Source organism: Pipistrellus kuhlii, unplaced genomic scaffold (genome assembly GCF_014108245.1).
Source record: "Pipistrellus kuhlii isolate mPipKuh1 unplaced genomic scaffold, mPipKuh1.p scaffold_m20_p_63, whole genome shotgun sequence".
Classification (NCBI taxonomy): Eukaryota; Metazoa; Chordata; class Mammalia; order Chiroptera; family Vespertilionidae; genus Pipistrellus; species Pipistrellus kuhlii.
In genome coordinates, this window is record NW_023425566.1 from 1142245 (window position 1) to 1163801 (window position 21557).

Here is a 21557-nt window from a genome sequence, read left to right on the forward strand (position 1 = left end):
GGAAATGAAATTCTGAAAATTAAGATTGAACATTTTATAAATAGAACATTAAACAAAACAGGAATTTCAAAACAGCTCCAAGTATATGGAAATGTAATAAACCACTGAAGTGGCATTTGAATGCACTGGTCAGGATTCATTTGGTTATATGTAACTGAAGCTCAATGTAAAATATATTAAGAAAATGCCTCAGATCTCTCAACTTCATCATCGAAAATGGCCTGAGAAGCAAGCAACGAACAAATGGTGTATTATTTGGTGTGCTTCTGTTTGTTGGAAAGGCTGTGTGTGTGTGTGTGTGAGTGTGTGTGTGTGTATGGGGAGGGGTAATACACATTTGTTTACTTATGCTTAACCCCCTAAAAGCATGCACAGTGAACAGGTATTATTAGATGTCTCCAGGAAAGAGATTCAAGGCATGAATCTTTTCCCCCTTGCTGGACCTCAGGAGAAGAGAGTTGAATTAAGTGTGTTCTCTAGTCCCCCATTGGCAGCTTATGTTTCATATGTATCCTTTTTTGTGTATATGAACTTGGAAAATGTAAAAAAAAAATGTATAGGGCACATGATTTTTAATTAATATAATGGTATTATACTATCAATTTCCCCCCCAACCCAGCAATGTTTTTTAAGATTTATTCATGAGGCTGTGTTCATGCTTAGTTCATTGCTTCCAACATCTACATGTGGCCATGGGGTCAGTCAGAAAGAGTGGATTACACTGCAGTAACAAATACTGCCCAGCCCTAGCTGGTTTGGCTCAGTAGTAGAGCATCGGCCTGTGGACTGAAGGGTTCCAGGTTCAATTCCAGTCAAGGGCACATGCCCAGGTTACGAGCTTATCCCCAGTAGGGGGCATGTAAGAGGTAGCCAATCAATGATTCTCTCTCATCATTTATGTTTCTAACTTTCACTCCCTCTCCCTTCCTCTCTGAAATCAATAAAATATATATTTAAAAATAAAATAAAAACAAATAGTGCCCAGTTTATGCTAATATGCAAATGGTCATCATGCCCTCACACATAATGACTGATCAGCAGGAGGCTGCATGTGCAGCAGGTGCACACAAGTGGATGGAGCTGTGTGCTCAGCAAGGCATGTGCAGGTGTGTGCATGTGTAACCAGTCACCAGGGGATGTATGGAGCACCTCTCAGTCCCTCCCTCCCTGGCTCCTGTGGGCAGTGGTGACTTGCTCCCACCTCCTGCAGAAGCAGTGCAATTCTCTCCTGTCTCCCTCCCATGGAAGCAGCACGACTCCCGTTGGCTCTTGCCGTCTCCTGCAGGTGCACTGGAGCTCCCACTGGCTCCTGCGGAATAGCAGGTGGCCTTCTGTGTGAGATTTTGTGTGCTGGGCCACTAGTAATTATATAGACCTTTGATGGCCAAAGTATGTCACATGATTCTACCTAACTTTAAATTCACGGCCACGATGTGACTATGGAAAGAGAAAGAGCTGGAATGTCTATAGATTGTCCTAATGACTAGCACTGACCCCCCAGTTGCCTTCAACTCCCTGCTGCCCCAACCAAATGTGTGATTGGCATACCTGACATGTCCTTCACAGGCCCACGTGACCACTGCTCTGGACACACACCCAGGAGTGGAGTTTCTGGGCATAGGGCATGTAGCTAATTTCCCTAAGGAAAGCCAGCTCACTCTCCCGTCAGCTGCTCCAGTCCCTGCTGCAAGCACACGGGCAGGCGCCTGTAGCCCCACTTCTTGCCAATGCTTGGTAATAACCAGCTCTTTAAGTTTTCCAGTCAAGTAGGTGTAAAATGATAGCTGTTATTGTTCTAAATTGTAGTTCTCTGATTGCTAATAAGTTTAAGTATCTCTTCATATGCTTGTTGGTCTTTTAATTTCCTTCTTCTAGAAAGTACTTGGCTTTTTTTTTTTTTTTTCTATTAGTAGTCCTATAATTTTCTTGTTGATTTTCAAGAGTTCCTTTAGAGATTTTCACAGGATATTACACAATATGAATGTATTCCTCTTCTCCCAGAAAGTAATGTATTATTTTAATGGATTCTATCTCATCTTCCAGTTCTTTGGGTGGGGGGAGGAGGGGATCTTAAGAAGGAAAGATAGGCCCGACTTTAATCAGGAGCCATTCCTGGGCCAATCAGTGGTGACTGGGAATGTGGGGCCTAGAAAAGGACTGCTTCTATGTACACCACAAGTCTGAAACAGAAGAAAAACTTTCCCAGAATAATGTGTAAGGGTGGGGAGGGGATGTTGCAAGGAGGGAGGAATGTTCTTTTTCTGGGCAAAGCAATAGCTAGTCCCTTGGCTTAGTATCTGATGAAAAAATTAGTCACTATATCCATAAGGATTATTTGATTGCAAGTGACAGAAACTCAATGGAAATTAATTTTTTTTTAATGTATTGGTTAAAGTAATTCAAAAGAACAGTGGGTAGGAGAGTTGCATCTAGGCTTTCCAGTGATGTCATCTGATCTCCATCTCTCTCTCCATCTTATCAATAAGCTGTCTCCAATGTGAGTATGGTGGCGTCCCATAGCCAAGCACACAGATCACATAACTACTCCACCTAAAGAAAGTGGTTCCATCTTAATCATATGATAGAAAAAATCTTGGGAAGGATTCTGATTGGTCCAACTTAGGTCACATGCTCCTTTTTGAACCAATCACTGTAGAGAGGAATAGAGTCATCTGATTGGTCAGACATGGGTCAAGTATGGGCTCATCCCTCTTGAGACCACAGTAAGAGGGTGCCCCATGGGAAAGAGGGGTTCATACCAGAAGACCAGAGAAGACATGCTGGTCAGGTAGGACCCAGAAATGCCAGATATAGATCAGATCTCTATCACATTCCCTTCCTCATTATGTGTCTTATATGGGTAAGAATTTAAAGAAGGAAAAAAGAACTACAATAGAGCTCGGAAAAAAATATTGGTGACTCAGAGAATTAGGGGTTTGGCAAGTGAATCAGACACCATATGGGAAAAGACTTATGAATATTAAACTTCAATAGCACAAAAATACACCAACCAACCAGAATCCCAATAAGTAAGATTAAGAAACTAAAGAGTCCTAGCCAGTGTGGTTTGGTTGGGTGTTGATCTGAGCACCAAAAGGCTGTTGATTTAATTCACAGTCAGGGCACATGCCTAGGTTGTTGGCTGATCCCCAGTGGGGGGGCATGCAGGAGGTAGCTATTGGATGTTTTGCTTTCACATCGAAGTTTCTCTTTCTAAAAATCAATAAAAATAAATAAGTAAAAAAAGAAGAGAGTGAAATGAAATGTTTCAAGTGTTGAGATACCCCACCAATCTATAATTCTGTCACTGTGATGTTATTTTTCATGAGTGAAAGAGAAATAGAGACTTTCTTGGACAAATACAAATTAAGAAAATTTGTTACCAATAGACTCTCTTTGCAAGAAATGTTAAATGGAGCTCTTTATAGAGAAGGATAGTAATATAGGTCAGAAACTAAGGTCCACATAAAGTGAGGAAGAGCAGTGAAGCAAGATAGTAAAAATAAAGTAAATTTTTATTTTTCATATTCTTAATAGATCTAACAGACACTTTGTTCAAAGCACGAATAACAACAATGTGTTTGGCTGTGCATACTAGTGTATATGCATGTGCTCATGTATGATTATGCATAAATGAAATGAATGATAGTAGCATTATAAGGGATGGAAGGAAGAAATTAGGAATAGTCTCTTATTGCACTACTTGTGAAGTGGTATAATGTTATTTGAAAGTGGATTTAGATTCATTATAACTGTATATGGCAAACTCTAGTATAACTACTAAAAATAGTCAAAAAAGAACTAATAATGCCAACGAAAAAGAAAATGAATCATATAAAATGCAAAGAGTGTATGAAAAAAAATAGAAACAAAGAATGAGGGCAACCAGTAAAAAAGAAATATGTTAAATATATATTTAATATATTATATATTTTTATATATAGCACGTGTGTCAAACACAAGGCCCGCGGGCCAAATCCGTCCCGCCAGGCCTTGCAATGTGGCCCGCACCGCGCTGTCATCACTGCACTCCGCTGCGTTTCCATCACAATGACAGTTTATGACTGTTCAGTAAACCATTCGGCCCGCGATTTAGGCTGGATTTTAGATTTTGGCCCCTTCTCTGATTGAGTTCGACACCCCTAATATATAGTATTTATAGTATATTTAATATTCTCAGTGCACAGAATTATTGCACGATTAGGGTTCCTAGGCCTGGCCTGTGTTCAGGGCCAATAGGGGCCTTTCTTCCCACGCTTTCTGGCTGAGGCCTTCCTTCATTCCACGCTGCCCCCTGGTGGTCAATGCACATCATAGCGAGTAGTCAAACTCCTGGTGTGTCAAACTCCCAAAGAGACAATTTACATATTAGCCTTTTATTATATAAGATATCCTTAACTGAGGATATTTTTCATTGATTTTTAGAGAGAGTAGAAGAAAGAGGGAAAGAGACAGAGAGAGAAAATGTAAGTGAGATAGATACATTGAATGTCTGCCTTCCACATGCACCCCAACCAGGGCCAGGAGTCTGCAACCAAGGTATCTGCCCTTGACTGGAATAAAACCCAGGACCCTTTAGTCCACCGGCTGACGCTCTACCCATTGAGCCAAACTGGCTAGGGCTGAAATGTAATAAATATTAATCCAACTATATAAAAAGTCACTTTGAAAAACCAATGGTTGAAGTACAACAATTAAAAAAAAACAGGTATTGTCAGAATGAATAAAAAAAGACTTAGCTATACATTGCCTATAAGAAATCTACTTTATTTATCTTTAAAATCTCTCTCTCTATATATATTTTATTGATTTCAAAGAGAAAAAAGGAGAAGGAGAGAAGGAAACATCAATGATAAGTATGCCATTGAGCTTACAATATGGCCATTATTGTAATGGAGTCTGACTGGGAGTCAAACTGTAAACTCCTGGTTCATTGGTCCACGCTCAACCACTAAGCCACACTGGCCACCCAAGAAGCCCATTTTATTTTATTATTAAATATATTTTATTGATTTTTTACAGAGAGGAAGGGAGAAGGATAGAGAGTTAGAAACATCGATGAGAGAAAAACACTGATTAGCTGCCTCCTGCACACCTCCTACTGGGGATGTACCCGCAACCAAGGTACATGCCCTTGACCGGAATCAAACCTGGGATCTTTCATCCCAGGTTAGTAACAAGTGTCCTAGGTTGACACTCTATACACTGAGCCAAACTGGTTAGGGCAAGAAGCCCATTTTAAATATAAAGACACACATATATTAAGAGTAAATGGATGGAGAAGAATATACCACCCTAACACTAACCAAAAGAAAGCAGGAGGAGCTATATTCCATTCAGACAGAGCAGACTTCAAAGTAAAGAAAGTTACCAGGGACAAAGAAGGGCTTTAAATAATGATAAAAGGGTCAATTTTCCAAGAAGATGTAACAATCCTTAATGTACATGTGCCTTCCTGATAACAGTGTCAAACTCTGTGAGAAAAAAAACTGGTAGAAGTGCAAAGAGAAATACATGAATCTACTGTCATAGTTGGAGACTTCAACACCCCTGTATCAGAAGTGGATAGATCAGCAAGCAGAAGGTCAGAAAGGACATAGCTGAACTTAAGAACATCATCAGTCACCCAGATACAGTTGACATGTATAGACTATATCTCCCACCGACAGAGGAATACACATTCTTCCCAAGCTCACATGAAACACTAAATATAGAAAACTTTCAGGATCAGAAAACATCTTCACAAATTTAAGAGTAGAAACTATACCATGTCTTCTTTCAGAACCCAATGGAATTAGACTAGAAAAAAACAAAAAAAAAAAAAAAAAAAAAAAAAAACCACCCACAACACAGAAAGATAACAGGGAAATCCCAATAGAGACTAAATAACACACATTTAAAAAAACATTATTGACCTGGCTGCTGTGTGGGAGGCAACCAATTGATGTGTTTCTCTCACATTGATATATGTTTCTCTCCCTCTCTCTCTCTCTCTCTCTCTCTCTCTCTCTCTCTCTCTCTCTCTCCCTACTCCCCCACCATGCCATCTCTCCCTTCCATTCTCTCTGAAAAGCAATGGAATAAATATCCTCAGGTTATGATTAACTAAATTATTGATTGATTTTGAGAGAGAGGTAAGAGAAAGAAACATTGATTTGTTGTTCCACTTATTTATGCATTCACCAGTTGATGGTTATGTGTGTCCTGACTGGGATTAAACCCACAATGTGGTATATTTGGCTGATGCTCTAACCAACTGAGCCACCTGGCCAAGGTCTAAACAACACACTTCTAAATGGCATATAGGTCTAAGAAGAAATTGCAAGAAAAATTTATAATATTTTGAGTGCATGAAAATGAAAATTTATCAAAATTTCTGGGATACAGCAAAAGCAGAGCTCAGTGGGAAATTTATAGAATTGAATGCATATATTAAATAGAAAGATCTAAATTTCATCATCCTAACTTCCACATTAGAGAAAAAGAAAAGGAAATTAAAGTAACAAAGAAATTAGTAAAAATGTGAGTTGAACCTTGGCTGGTTTGGTTCAGTAGGTAGATATTGGCCTATGGACTGAGGGGTCCTGGGTTCAAGGGCACATGCCCAGGTTGTGGGCTTGATCCCCAGTGGGAGGTGTGCAGGAGGCAGTTGATCAATGATGCTCTCTCATCCTTGATTTTTCTCTCCCTCTCTCCCTCTCTGAAATCAATAAAAACACATAAAAATAAATTTAAAATCTTTTTAAAAATGTGAGTAGATAGCAGTAAAATTGAGAACAGGAAATCATTAGAGAAAATCATGAAACCAATGCTGATTCTTTGAAAAGATTGATAAAATTGATTAGCTTTTAGCCAGGCTGACTAAGGAAAACAGAGGACACAGGTTACTAATACCAGAAATGAAAGAGGGGCCATCATTACAGACCTTATGGACACTAAAGGGATAATAAAGGAATAGTATGAACTCTATGCCCAGAAATGTGATAACCTAGATGAAATGAGTCAATTCTCTAAAAGATATAATCTACCAAAGCACACACACAAAAAGTAGACTATCTAAATGGATCTATATATAGGGTTGGGCAAAAGTAAGTTTACAGCTGTAAATGAAAAACAGAGTTTATTCTTGTATTATTATTTATTAGTTATTGTATTTCCATATGAATAGCCTCCTTTTGCCCCACGCTGTATCAATAATTTTTGAATAATTACTGAATCAATAATTAACAACTCTTCGAATCAGAAAACAACAGCCTGAGATAGGTTCACTGGAAAATCCTACAAAACCTTTAAGGAATAAGTTATACCAATTGTCTAGAGTCCATTTCAGAGGACAGAGCAGAGGACATCCATTCTGCAATGCCAACATTACTCTAATAGCAAAATCAAAGACACTACAGACCAATGTATCTCTCATGAACATAGATGCAAAAATCTTCAACAAAATATTGGCACATTGAACCCAATGATGTATAAAAAGAACTATACACCATGTCCCAGGTATACAAGAGAGGCTGGTTCGTCATTTAAAAATCAATTATATCAATAGATGCAGAAAAGGCATTTGCCAAAATCCAACACCCATGCATGATAAAAATCTTAGCAAACTAGGAATAGAGGGGAACTTCCTCAACTTATAGAGAATATCTACAGCACTGGCTGGAATGGTTCAGTTGGTTGGAGCATCATCCCATGTACCGAAAGGCTGCCAGTTCAATTCTGGGTCAGGGTACATCCCTAGGTTGTGGGTTTAATCTTTGATGTGGGTGTGTACGGGAAGCAACTGATCAATGTTTCTCTCACTCTCTATCTCTCTCATCTCTCAAATTAGCAAAACATATCCTCAGGTGAGGTTTTTGTTTTTTGTTTTTTTGTTTTAAAAAGAATATCTACAAAAATCACACAGCTGACATCAGATATAACAGTGTTAAACTCAAAGCTTTCCACTAAGATCAGGTCCTCAAGAAGGATGTCCCCTCTCACCACTGCTTTTCCACATTGTCTTTGTTTGCAGATGACAAGATCATTTATGTAGAAAATCCAAAGAATTGACACCCCCCACACAAAGTTCTAGAGCTAATAAGTGGTTATAGCATTTACAAGTTACAATTTTAAAATATGAAAATAGCCCTAGCCTGTTTGGCTCAGTGGATAGAGCATTAACCCAAGGACTGAAGGATCAAGGGTTCAATTCTCAATATTTTCAGTTTGTCAGTTCCCCTAAATCAATATACAGATTTATTTCAATCCCAATCAAAGCCTCAGCAATTATCAAGGGCACATACCTGGGTTGCAGACTGGATCCACAGACCTAGGTCAGAGTGTATGTGGGAGGCAACCAATTGATGTGTTTCTCTCACATCAATGTCTCCCCCCCTTCCTTTCACTCTAAAAACCAATGAGGAAAATATCCTCAGGTGAACATTAAAAAAATAAAAAGTAAATTGCTCTTCTGTATACCAGCAATGACAAATTGATGTGATTTTCAAAAACAAACAATAACATTCACAATAGTGCCTGAGCAATGAAATAGTTATAAATTTAACAAAATACATAGATCTTCTTGAGAGAACAACAAAACTCTGGTGAATGAAGCCAAAGGAGAACTAAATAAATGGAGAGAGAGTTCATATTCATGAATAGGAAGACTTAATATTTTCAGTTTGTCAGTTCCCCCCAAATCAATCTACAGATGTTGCAATCCCAATGAAAGCCTCAGCAATTATCTTGTAGATATCAACAAACCAAATCTAATGGTTATACAGAGAGGTAAAAGACCCAGAATAGCCAACACAATATTGAAGGAGAAGAGCAAAGAAGTTATGCTACGCTGCTTCAAGACTTATTATAAACCTACAGTAATCGAGATAGGGTGGCATTGGCAAAGACACATTATTGGATCCAAGGAACAACATAGGAAGATCAGAAATAGGCCCACACACATATAGTCAACTAATCTTTGACAAGGAGCAAAGGCAATTCAAAGGAGACAATACAGCCTGTTCAACAAATGGTGCTGGAACACCTGGACATCCACATGAAGAAAAGTTAATCAAATACAGACCTTACATACTTCACAGAAATGAACTTAATGTGGATCACAGACCTCAACGTAATGCATAAAAATCCTAGGAGACAATATAGGAGAAAATCAAAATGACCTTGGAAATGTCCTTTTAGAAAAATTGATACATAAGAGAAATAATAGATAAGCTGGATTTCATTAAAATTAAAATTTTTGGCGTCTGGAGAAACCAAGATGGCAGCATAGGTAAACGCCTCACTGCAGCCTGGCACAACAATTCCAAAAAATACAACTAAAATATAGAGTGGACATTATCCAGAACTACAGGAAAGTTGACTGACTGGAAATTCTACAACTAGAAGGAAAGAGAAAACCGGAAGGAAAATCAGAGGAGCTGTAAAAGCCCAAGGTATGGAGACACGGTGCACACGTGGGGGAGGAGGGGCAGCTGAGTGCCTGGTTGGTGTTCCCTAGTGGGAAGGAGATAAAAGCTCCAGATTGTGCTGAACCCCAGTTCCAACTGCATTGAACCCCAGTCTGGGCGAGACCCTGGGGTCCCAGGCTCATACAGAGGGATTCTAGGCTGTAAGGTGGAAACTCAGGGAGCAGCAAAAGGCAGAGCCCTGGAGTTGCACACATTGCGCGCAGAGGACTGACTGTTGACTGTGCCGCTGTATTGCCCTAGCAAGAAGAAGACAAGCCGAAACCGGTTTGGCTCAATGGATAGAGCGTCGGCTTGGGGACTGAAGGGACCCGGGTTTGATTCCGGTCAAGGGCATGTACCTTGGTTGCGGGCATATCCCCAGTAGGGGGTGTGCAGGAGGCAGCTGATCGATGACTCTCTCATCTATGTTTCTAGCTTTCTGTCTCTCTCCCTTCCTCTCTGTGCAAAATCAATAAAATATATATATTTTTTTTTAAAAAAAAAAAAAGAAGAAGAAGAAGAAGACAAAAGCTCCAGACTGCACTGAACCCCACTTCCAACTGCACTGAACCCCAGTTCCGGGCTCATTGGGGGAGAGACTAGACTGTCCAGTAGTGGGCAAAACTCGAGGGCACCTTTCTGCCAGAGGTGCTTACAGCGAGTACCAAAGGACACTGAGGAACACTGAGACTCAGGAACCTCATAGGGCAGGGCTGATGGAAGCCAAGGCTGTAGGTTCCACCCTGAAACTCCGCCCCATCCAAGTTGAGCACAGAGGCTTTTGAATAAGGCTTACTCCCGGCATAGACACAGCTGATCCTCACAGCCAATTGGCCTGGAGGTCAGTTCCTCCCAGTGATACCAACAACAATTAAAATTTAACTACAAAAGACTGTACACACAGTCCACAAAGGAGTGCACCAAGAGTGTCCCCCTCAGATACCTGAGGAGACTGAACCATATAGAACACCTTAACACACAAAGTCACCCTACCAACTAAGGGAAGCAGCAAAAATGCTGAGACAAGGAAACAGATCACAAACAAAAGAAATGGAGGAAAAGAAGAGACTGAATATAGAGTTCAAAACCATGCTTATAAGGTTTTTTAAAAATTTCCTAGAAAAGGCCAATAAAATAAATGAGACCTATGAGGATATGAAAAGGGATCAACTAGAAATAAAGAATACATTGTCTGAAATAAAAAATATTATACAGAGTCCTAAAAACAGAATGGAAGATCGCAAGAATCAAGTCAAAGATTTGAAACATAAAGAGCCAGAAGACACTTCTCCGTAGAAGCAAGAAAATCCAGAAAGTTGAAGATAGTGTAAGAAACCTCTGGGACAACTTTAAGCGAACCAACATCAGAATTATGGGGGTCCCAGAAAATGAGAGAGAGCAAGATACCGAAAGAATACTGGAAGAAATAGTGACAGAAAACTTCCTCCACCTGGTGAAAGAAATAGACTTACAAGTCCAGGAAGCATACAGAACCCCAAACAAAAGGAATCCAAAGAGGACCACACCAAGACACATCATAATTAAAATTCTAAGAGCAAAAGACAAAGAGAGAATATTAAAAGCAGCAAGAGAAAAGCAGGTAGTTACCTATAAAGGAGCACCCCTGCAATTGTCAGCTGATTTCTCAACAAAAACCATGCGGGCCAGACGGGAATGGCAAGAAATATTCAAGGGGAATAACAAGAACCTACAGCCAAAAATACTCTACCCAGCAAAGCTATCACTCAGAATTGAAGGCCAAATAAAGAGCTTCACAAATAAATAAAAAGCTAAAGGAGTTCATTACCGCCAAACCAGAATTATATGAATTGCTGAAGGGGGTTCTTTAGGAAGAGGAAAAAAATAAAGATAAAAATTATGAACAACAAATATGTAACTATCAACAAGTGAATCTAAAATCCAAGAGAATTAAAAAACCTGATGAATAATATTAATTATTGAATATAATAGAATCAGAGGTATGGAAGGGGAGTGAACTGACGATTCTCGTGGAAAAGAGGAGTGGGGGATGTGGGAAGAGACTGAACATAAACTGTGCACCTATGGATGAGGACAATGGCGGGTGGGGAAAAGGCAGAGGGTGGGGTTGGAACCTGGTGGAGGGGAAAAAATGAGGAACTTTTGTAACAATATGAACAATAAAGATTTATTAAAAAAATAATAAAATAAAATAAAATTTTTGGTGTCTGAGTGCAGAAGAAGATGGCAGTATCCACAGGAGTAATTCCTTGTAATTTTTGTGCTTGTTGGAAGAATTTGAAGAAAGACAAAACGGAGTAGGCAATGGTACAGTTAGCTGGGGCCTTGAAGATGATGAAGATATGACACAAGGTGGACAGGCATGATTATTGGGCCTCTAAGGATAAATTATGAAAACAGAAATATATAGCCTGACAGTAGAATGTGGACCTAAATATCCAGAAGGTTCTCCATCAGTTAGATTTGTAACTATAATTAACATGCATGAAATAAATAATGCCAGTGGAACAGTTGATGCATGGAGCATACCAGTATTAGCAAAATGGCAAAACTCATGTAGCATTCAAGCTGTACTTCAAGAACTAAGATGTCTGCCTGGACCGGTTTGACTCAATGGATAGAGCGTTGGCTTGGGGACTGAATGGTCCCGGGTTCGATTCCGGTCAAGGGCATGTACCTTGGTTGCGGGCATATCCCCAGTAGGGGGTGTGCATGAGGCAGCTGATCGATGACTCTCTCTCCTCGATGTTTCTAACTCTCTATCTCTCTCCCTTTCTCTCTGTATAAAAATCAATAAAATATATTTAAAAAAAAAAAAAAAAAAAGAACTAAGATGTCTAATGATGTCCAAAGGTAATGTGACACTTCCACCACTGCCAGAAGGACAAACAAACAATTAATTTTAATGGATCTCAAACTTGTCTTAAATCAACAATCTTCTACTCATGTTAATGATGTGATTAAACATAGCAATGCAAAATACCCACACATTAACTGAAAGAATGCCAGCTGGTAAACATGACCTAGCCATGTGTAAGAATATATTGAATATATGTATACACATTATGTTTTCAGGGAACAGAAGAAAATATGCCGCATAATTTTTTTAAGGCACTGTCATTTAAACATAAACCTGGAATATTCAAAATAGAATTCAGGTTTACAAGATGAAAGTATGGTGATTTTTACTAAAAAGTATAAATCTCAAGAAGGAAAAAGAGAAATGGCATGCTTTATGAAAGAACTTCAATTTAAATTGTCTAAACCAGTTGTCGCCCATGTGGCTCTTTGGCCCCTTGAGTGCGGCTCTTCCACAAAACACTATGTGCGGGTGCACACGTACAGTGTGATTGAAACTTCATGGCCCATGCACAGAAGTGGGTTTTCTGCTCTCAAAAGAAATTTCAATCGTTGTAATGTTGATATTTAACTGTTGACTTATGAGTTTGCTGACTATTGGTCTAAACTAGTAGGTACAATAAATATTGTCTCAAATTGTTTTAATTTTTGAAGTGGTGTGGGTGCTGACTACCAATAATATAAAAATATGTTCAGGATTGTTTTGATACCTGCGTTTATAATTTAAAAAAAAAAAGGTCATGGAAGGGTCAATGAATTTCTGTTAAAAGCTCTTTCTATGTGTTACATGTAAGAGACATGTAAATACTTGTTTACAGTCTTTGTTTGACAAACCATGCATTTAAGTGAAAAAAGGAATAGGTGAATGGATATGTGATTTTTGAGATTAAAGTTAGCCTTAAAATGTATTAGTAAATAAAATGTGGATTGTGTTCTCAGAAACTATGCCATTTCTATTATATTGATGTGGAATATGGAAAGTACCTTACTGAGGTAGCAAAGATTGGAATTGTAGCTTTTCATCCATACAAACTTTTTATTGTTTATCTTGTTTTGTATACTTTTTGTGAATTGGAATTTGCAGAATATTTTAGAGAACAAATTACTTGATTAGCTTAATTTCTTTTTTGGAGAAAGAGGAGCCCCAAGTATTATATTTTGACTTCACCAGAAATATATCTTTTAAATGTTTGAATTCTAGCAATTTTTATAGAATTATATATTGTAATTATCTAACTATACAATCTATTTTTTATTCATAGCATCTCTTTTTTGGTGACATTGTTTTCTTCCACTGCTTTAAAAAAAATTCTTTATTATTTAAAGAAATACATAAGTCTCCTTTTTCCTCCATTGACCTCTCCCTGGTCACCCCCACCCCCAAGCATATGCCTTCACCCTCCAACCTTCCCTCTGGTTGGTTATGCTCATATGCACACATGCAAGTCCTTTGGTTGATCTCTTACCTCTCCCACTGCTTTTAATACTGACAGAGATTAATTTATCCATTCCACTTGTTTTTAACATTGGCATCCATGTAATTCTGAACTGATGTTCTGCTTTTACCAAAGTGAGAGGTTTTAAGTTACTGTTTTTCATTTCAAAGCACTAGATATATTACTTTGTTGAAAACACTCCTTTCTTATGGATTCACTACACAAAATAGAAAAGTGGTCAAGGACATATAACAAGGACAAATTTCTTAAACATGCCCTGACATGTTTTTGTCAGGTTCATTCATATCTAAAGATTTGAACTACCTTTTCTTAATCATCCTATATAATAAAGAGGTAATATGCAAATTGACCCTCACACCCTCACTCCAGGCTGCAGGGGGGTTAGTGAGGGATGACTGAACAGCATGCTACATGGGGCAACCAGGCTGGTGGGGGGCCGGTGTGAGTGGTGACAAGGGTGGGGAGAGGCTGTAAGAGGTAGCCAGGCTGCTGGGGAGTGCGTTGGAGGTGATCAGGCCAGCAGAGGGGGCAGTTGGGGGCGATCAGGTAGGCAGGGGAGTCAGTTATGGGCAACCAGGCCAGCAGAAGGGAGCATTGGGGGTGACCAGGCTGGCAGGGGGGGCAATAAGGGGTGACCAGATAGGCAGCAGGTTAGGAGCCAGTGGTTCAGGATGGTGAGAGGAATGTTTGACTGCCAGTTTAGGCCTGATTGAGCCTAAACCAGCAAGCAGTCAGACATCCCCCAAGGGATCCCAGATTAGAGAGGGTGCTGGCTGGGCTATGGGGAACCCCTCCCCATGCACAAATTTTGTGCACTGGGCCTCTAGTTAATATGTTAAAATTAGTGATAGTTTGTCTAAACTTTTCATTTAAACATGGCTATTCTATTTTAATTATGAATGATTTTTTAAATTACACATAGAGGATAAATAAATACAAATTAATGCATGTGGCCGAAATCAGTTTGGCTCAGCCTGTGGACTGAAGGGTCCCAGGTTCAATTCCGGTCAAGGGCATGTACCTTGGATGTGGGCACATCCCCAGTAGGGGGTGTGCAAGAGGCAGTTGGTCGATATTTCTAACTTTCTATCCCTTTCCCTTCCTCTCTGTAAAGAAATCAATAAAATATATATTTTTAAAAAATTAGTGCATGTGTAACTTATTAAAATAGATTGAACTATTACCTTGGAATACATTCTGAAAACTTTTGAACTGTTAAGGAGATTAAGTTGAATTACAACTGATGTCATACACAGGAGTCTAATGGTTACTGATGGTCTAAATCAGTGGTTGGGGAAACTCATTAGTCAACATAGTGGCAAACCACGACTCACGAGCCACATGTGGCTCATAAGCTGCAATTTGCCAACCACTGGCAAACTCTTTAAGAACTTAAAAAAAAAAAAATATATATATATATATATATATATATATATATATATATATATTTGATATTTTACAGAGAGGAAGGGAGAGAGTTAGAGAGCTAGAAACGTCGATGAGAGAGAAACATTGACCAGCTGCGTCTTGCACACCCCTTACCGGGGATGTGCCCGCAACCAAGGTACATGCCCGGGACCTTTCAGTCTGCAGACCAACGCTCTACCACTGAGCCAAACCGGTTTCAGCTTTAAGAACTTTTTAAATCAATCTCTTTAAGAACTTCTTTTCCACTTCGAAAATGTGTCTTGTCATACATGGGTGCTGAATGCTATTAAATTATTCATATATTGGTGGGCTGAGAATCTGATTACCTTGATCTTGTCTGCTTTCCTTCCCCCATATCCACTAACTGTGAAAGTTTGTCTATTGTTCCCCCCCCCCCCCTCAAGAATAACCTAGTATGCTTCAATTGGCCCTGTAACATTTATTTCCCCTTTTGTTTTGGGAGTGTGGATCTCCACTGAAGTCTGCCTGCAAAAGCAAGATGCATCTTGCATGTCACAATCAAGGTGCACGTGGCAGTTTTAGACACACTGGCTGATTACAGAAGTTAATGCAGAACCACTCTTAATGGTAGGAACATTTCTCACACAACAATTTGGAAGCTATTTTTCCTTTGTCTGTTTTGTAAAGGGGCTAAAGTTGTAAGAGTGTGTGGTATTAAATGAACTGTAAAATTGCCTTTGAAATTTGTTTAAAAAGCTACCATATGAGCCCTGGGGATGATCTTATATTAATAAAGATGATAAAAAAAAATAGAAATTAAAAATAAATTAAAATTTTCTGCTCTGCTAAAGACAGTGTCAATAGAATTAAAAGACAAGGCACAGAAGGAGAGAAAATATTTTCAAAAGACTCATCTGCTAATGGGCTAATTATCCAAAATATCCTAAGTATTAAATTCTCTTAATATTTAGCAATAAGAGAGCAAACAAACAAAAAAGTTTAAAAACAGGCCAAAGATCTTAACAGAAAACTCAGCAAAGAAAAATTACAGATGGCAAATAAGCATATGAAAAGATACTCTGCTTCCTATGTCATCAGGGACATGCAAACTAAAACAGCAATGAGCTGTCATTGCACACCTGTTAGAATGGGCAAAACGCAAGACACTGCCAAGACCTCATGCTGGTGAGGATCTGAAGCAACAGATCTCATTCACTGCCCGTGGGAACGCAAAACAGTCCAGACACTTTGGAAGACAGTTTGTCAGTTTCCTCTAAAAGCAAAACAGATTCTTCCTATCCCGTCCTCCAATCCTTGCTATTTGCCCAAAGGAGTTAAAAACTTATGTCCACACAGATGCTTGTGGCAGCTTTATACATAACTAACAAATGTTGTAAACAACTAAGATTCCCTTCGGTCCATCCAGACGCTGGAAACGTATTCAGCGCTAAAATGAAATGAGCTGTCAAGACATGAAGATGTGTGGGAACCTGAGATATGTAGGGTACCCCAGAAATGTATTCATACTTTTTTTCTGATAATTCAATTGATGTTCCTTTCTTTTCAGATTTAACCCAGTGGAATTAATAATTTTTCAAAGTGTGTGTACATATTGTGTGGGACAACGTATATATTACTAAGTGAAAAGGCTACATATCGCATGATTCCAATTATGTGGTATTCTGGAAAAGGCAAAACTATAGAGACAGTAAAAGATCAGTGGTTGCCAGGCACTGGGGAATGGGGGATCAATAAGTGGAGCACAGAGGATGGTTAGAGCAGTGATACTACCCTGTATGATACCATAAGGATGGACACATGTCATTATACATCTGTCCAAACCCATAGGTTGTGCAACATAAAGGGTGAACAGCAATGCAAAGTATGGACTCTAGCTGATAACGGACTGTCAGTGTAGGGTCATCAGTTGTAAAGAATATACCATCTGGCCGGGGATGGTAATAATTGGGAACAGTGTACGTGTGTGGAGGCAGGGAGATAAAGGGGAAATCTCTATACCCTCTACTCAGTTTTGCTGTGAACCTACAACTGTTGTAAAAAATAACAAATAAAAATCCAAAAATAAGACTCCTCATTTAAATGACATCAAGCATCTTCTCAGATCACAGTGGAATGAAATTAGAAATCAACTACAGTGAAAACACCCTAATACATGCAAATATATGGAGGCTAAATACCATGTTATTAAACAATGAATATGTTACCAATAATATCAAGAAAGAAATAAAAAAGTTTCCTGGAAATAAATGAAAATGAACACACAACAACCCCAAATCTCTGAGATACAACAAAAGCAGTCTTGAGAAAGAAGTTCATAGCACTAGGCACACCTCAAAAAATAAGAAAAATCAACAATACACCATTTAAACTTCCAAGTTAAAGAACTAGAAAGGGAACAACAAGAAAGTCCCAGAGTAAGTGAAAGGAAGGTAATAATAAAGATTAGAGCAGAAATAAATAGCATAGAGACTAAAAAAATAATAATACAAAAAATAAATGAACCCAGGAGCTGGTTCTTTGAAAGGATAAACAAAATTGATAAAACATTAGTGAGACTCATGAAGAAACAAAGAAAGAGGACCCAAATAAATAAAATCAGAAACAGAAGTGGAGAACTAATCATTGACACCACAGAAATACAGAGAATTGTAAGAAAGTACTATGCCAACAAGCTGGACAATGTGGATGAAATGAACAAATTTCTAGAAAAATAAATCCCCCCAAACTGAATCAGGAGGGATAAGAAAACCTGACTAGACCAATAACAACTGATAAAGTAGAAGCAGTAATAAAAAAAAACTACTGTATCAGCAAACAAAAGTCCAGGTCTGAACAGCTTTACAGCGGAGTTTTACCAAATATTCAAAAAAGAACTAACACCTATACTCCTCAAACTATTTCAGAAAATCCAAGAGGAAGGAACACTTCCAAGCTATTTTTTTGAGGCTAGCATTATCCAAAACCAGATACAGTGGTGCCTCACACAACGAACTTAATTCGTTCCAGGAGCAAATTTGTTATGCGAAAAGTTCGTTATGTGAAACGCGTTTTCCCATAACAATACATGTTAAAAAAAAAAAAATTCGTTCTGTAGCATAAAATATGCTAAGATGACATTAAAAAAGATAATTTTTTTGTTATTATTTTTATTTAGATACATCTAAAAACATAATTTTTTTTAAAAAAAAACACACATTTTTTTAATTTTAAGACAGACTAAGTAGAGTCTACCGAATCTTGCACATCTTCATCCATTTTCTGCTTTTTGGCCGATGGTTTCATGAAAAACCTGTCCAAAGTCGTTTGTTTTTCTCTTTTCTCCAACATCTGCCGGAAATAACGGACAAGAGTATCGGAGTAAAGATCGTTGATCCTGTTTGCTTCAGCTGAATCCGGATAGTGGGCATTGGTAAACTCCTGAACTGCTTTCCATTTGACCAGGATGTTCTTGATGTCAGCAGTTGGGATTGGTTGATTGTTTGATTGTTGCTCCTCGTTATCAGATGACGCTTCCCTTTGAGCATTGTCCTGTTTCATTTCAACAGAAATCACCTTCCTGCTTTTTTTAGAAGCCATGATATAAAAAAAATATTGAGTTTAACTTAAAAGGACGACTGCCGTGATATGTGCATGATTTAATTCGTAATGAAGAACTATTGCTGCGATACGTGCTTAAGTTAAGCGCAGTGACTAACGACTGCCTGCAGTGCCTGCGCGGAAGGATGCAATACATCGGCAGTGATCGTGGAAGCTCGGGCGAAGCAGTCGTGGAAGCTCGGGCGACTTCGTTGTGTGAAACGAAGTTCGTTGTATGAATCATGAAATGAAGTTCGTTGTGTGCAGCGTTCGCTGTGCGAGGCGTTCTTTATGCGAGGCACCACTGTAAAGACACTACAAAGAAAAATAACTGCAGGCCAATATTCCTGATGAACATAGATGCTAAATCCTCAACAAAATATTAGCAAATTGCATTCAGCAACATATTAAAAAGATCATACACCCTGACTAAGTGGAATTTTTTCCTGTGATAGAAGGCTGGTACAATACTTGCAAATCAATAAACAGGATACATCACATAAACAAATTGAAAGACAAAAATTACATGATCATATATATCAATAGATGCAGAAAAAGCATTTGATAAAACCCAATACCAATTTTTGATAAAAACTCTCAACAAAGTGGGAATATAGGGAGCATATCTGAACATGATAAGGCCATAACCTGCCAAAATCATATCCAATAGGCAAAAGCTAAAAGCATTTTCTCCTAAGAACAGAAACAAAACAGGGATATCCACTTTCACCACTCTTATTCAACATAGCCCTGGAAGTCTTAGCCACAGCGATCTGACAAGAAGAAGAAATAAAAGGCATTCAAATTGGAAAGGAGGCAGTAAAACTATCATTATTCACAAATGACATTATATTGTACTTAGAAAACCGTAAAGAATCCACCATAACTACTAGATTTAATCAATGAATTAGCAGGATATAAAATCAACAACCCAAAATTGATGGCTTTTTTACACACTAACTAGAGGCCTGGTACATGAAATTCATGCACTTGAGGGGGTCCCTCAGCCCAGCCTACACCCTCTCCAATCAGGGACCCCTTAGGGGATGTCTGACTGCTGGTTTAGGCCCAATACCTAAACCAGCAGTCAGACATCCCTCACAATATGGGACTGCTGGCTCCTAATCGCTCACCTGCCTGCCTGCCTGATTGCCCCTAAACACTCTGCCTGCCTGCCTGATCACCCCTAACCTCTCTTCCTGCCTGCATGATCTCCCCTAACTGCCCCTGCCTGATTGCCTGATTGCTCCTAATCACCTCTGCCTGCCTGTCTGATCACTCCTAACTACCCTCCTTTGCTAGCCTCATTGCCCCTAACTGCTCTTCCCTGCCATCCTGGTTGCTCCTAACTGCCCTCCCCTACTGGCATGATCACCCCCAACTGCCCTCTCCTGCCATCCTGATTGCCCCAAGCCCCTGCCGACCTGATCTTGCCTCCAACTACCTACCTTCCTGCCAGCCTGATTGCCCCTAACTGCCTCTGCCTCAGCTCCCACCACCATGGCTTTGTCCAGAAGAAAGTCAGACATCTGGAAGATGGCCAGTCGAGCTGGTCTAATTAGCATATTATCCTTTTAAGTATAGATAGATTATATATGATAAGATTGCTAAAATGGGCGGGGGAGGGGGGCTTTTTCAGCAGGAGAAGATGCTCTTGGCAGGCAAAAATACATAATCCCTATATCTGGACTGATAGCCAGCCATATGCACTATACTGCCAAACCAGTCATTAAAAAATTGAACCACTTTCTTACACCTTACATCAAACAGCTATTGCCCTTAAAACCCCTCCTGAGCCTCCACCTTAGGTTCTGACTTTGCAGTTCACCCAGATTAGGTTTTGATTGGTCAGTTTCTATGCCAGTCAGTGTAAAAGCTCCACTTCCTAGGCAGCCATTGTCTCCTCAGAATTCACCCAGACTTGGTTTTGATTGGTCAGACTGGTGCAGCCATTATGGAAAACAGTATGGAGTTTCCTCAAAAAATTAAAGATGGACCTGCCATTTGACCTAGTGATCCCACTTCCAGGAATATATCCCAAGAAACTCGAAGCACCAATTAGAAATAATGTATGCATCTCTATGGTTATAGCAGCAAAATTACAATAGCTAAGATCTAGAAACAGCCCAAGTGCCCATCAATAGAGTGGATAAGAAAGCTGTAGTATATTTATAGAATACTATGCAGCAGTAAAAAAGAAGAATCACTTACCCTCTGAGACAGCATGGAGGGACCTGGAGAGTATCATGCTAAGTGAAATAAGTCAGTCAGAGAAGAACAAGTATCACAAGATCTCACTCATATGTGGAATCTAAGTAACAAAATAAACTGATGAATGGAATGGATCCAGAGTCATGGAAGCATGGAGCAGAGTGTGAAATCTCAGAGGGAAGGCATAGGAGGGTAGGTGGGAAGTAATCAACCAAAAACCTTGTATGCATATATGCATGGCCCATGGACACAGACAGTAGGGTGCTGAATGCCTGGGGTAGGGGTGGCAGGTGGGCTGTGGAGAGCGGGCAGCAAGGAGTTAATAGGGGGGAAAGGGAACTTATGTAATATTTTAAACAATAAAGAATTAATAATAATAATAATAATAATAATCCAGGGCATAACTTTCAAGTTCCTTTGAGTTTGTGGGTCCCAATCCATCTCCCTTGTTGCTTGCTTGAAACCATTTATTTCCCTCATTGTATTTTGCTGCCTGAATGTCTGAGGTATTGTCTTAAATGTTCCTCGGCCCTCTGTATTTCTTGTGAACTTGTAGTTGGCCCCAGAGGCCTCATCAGGTTCAGGGTTGATTTTG

The 21557-nt window shown here is 39.2% G+C and overlaps 1 pseudogene; it reads left to right on the forward strand.

The window, feature by feature from the left end:
• Positions 1-11672: 11672 nt before the first annotated feature.
• Positions 11673-12349, forward strand: LOC118708740 (annotated as a pseudogene).
• Positions 12350-21557: the final 9208 nt, after the last annotated feature.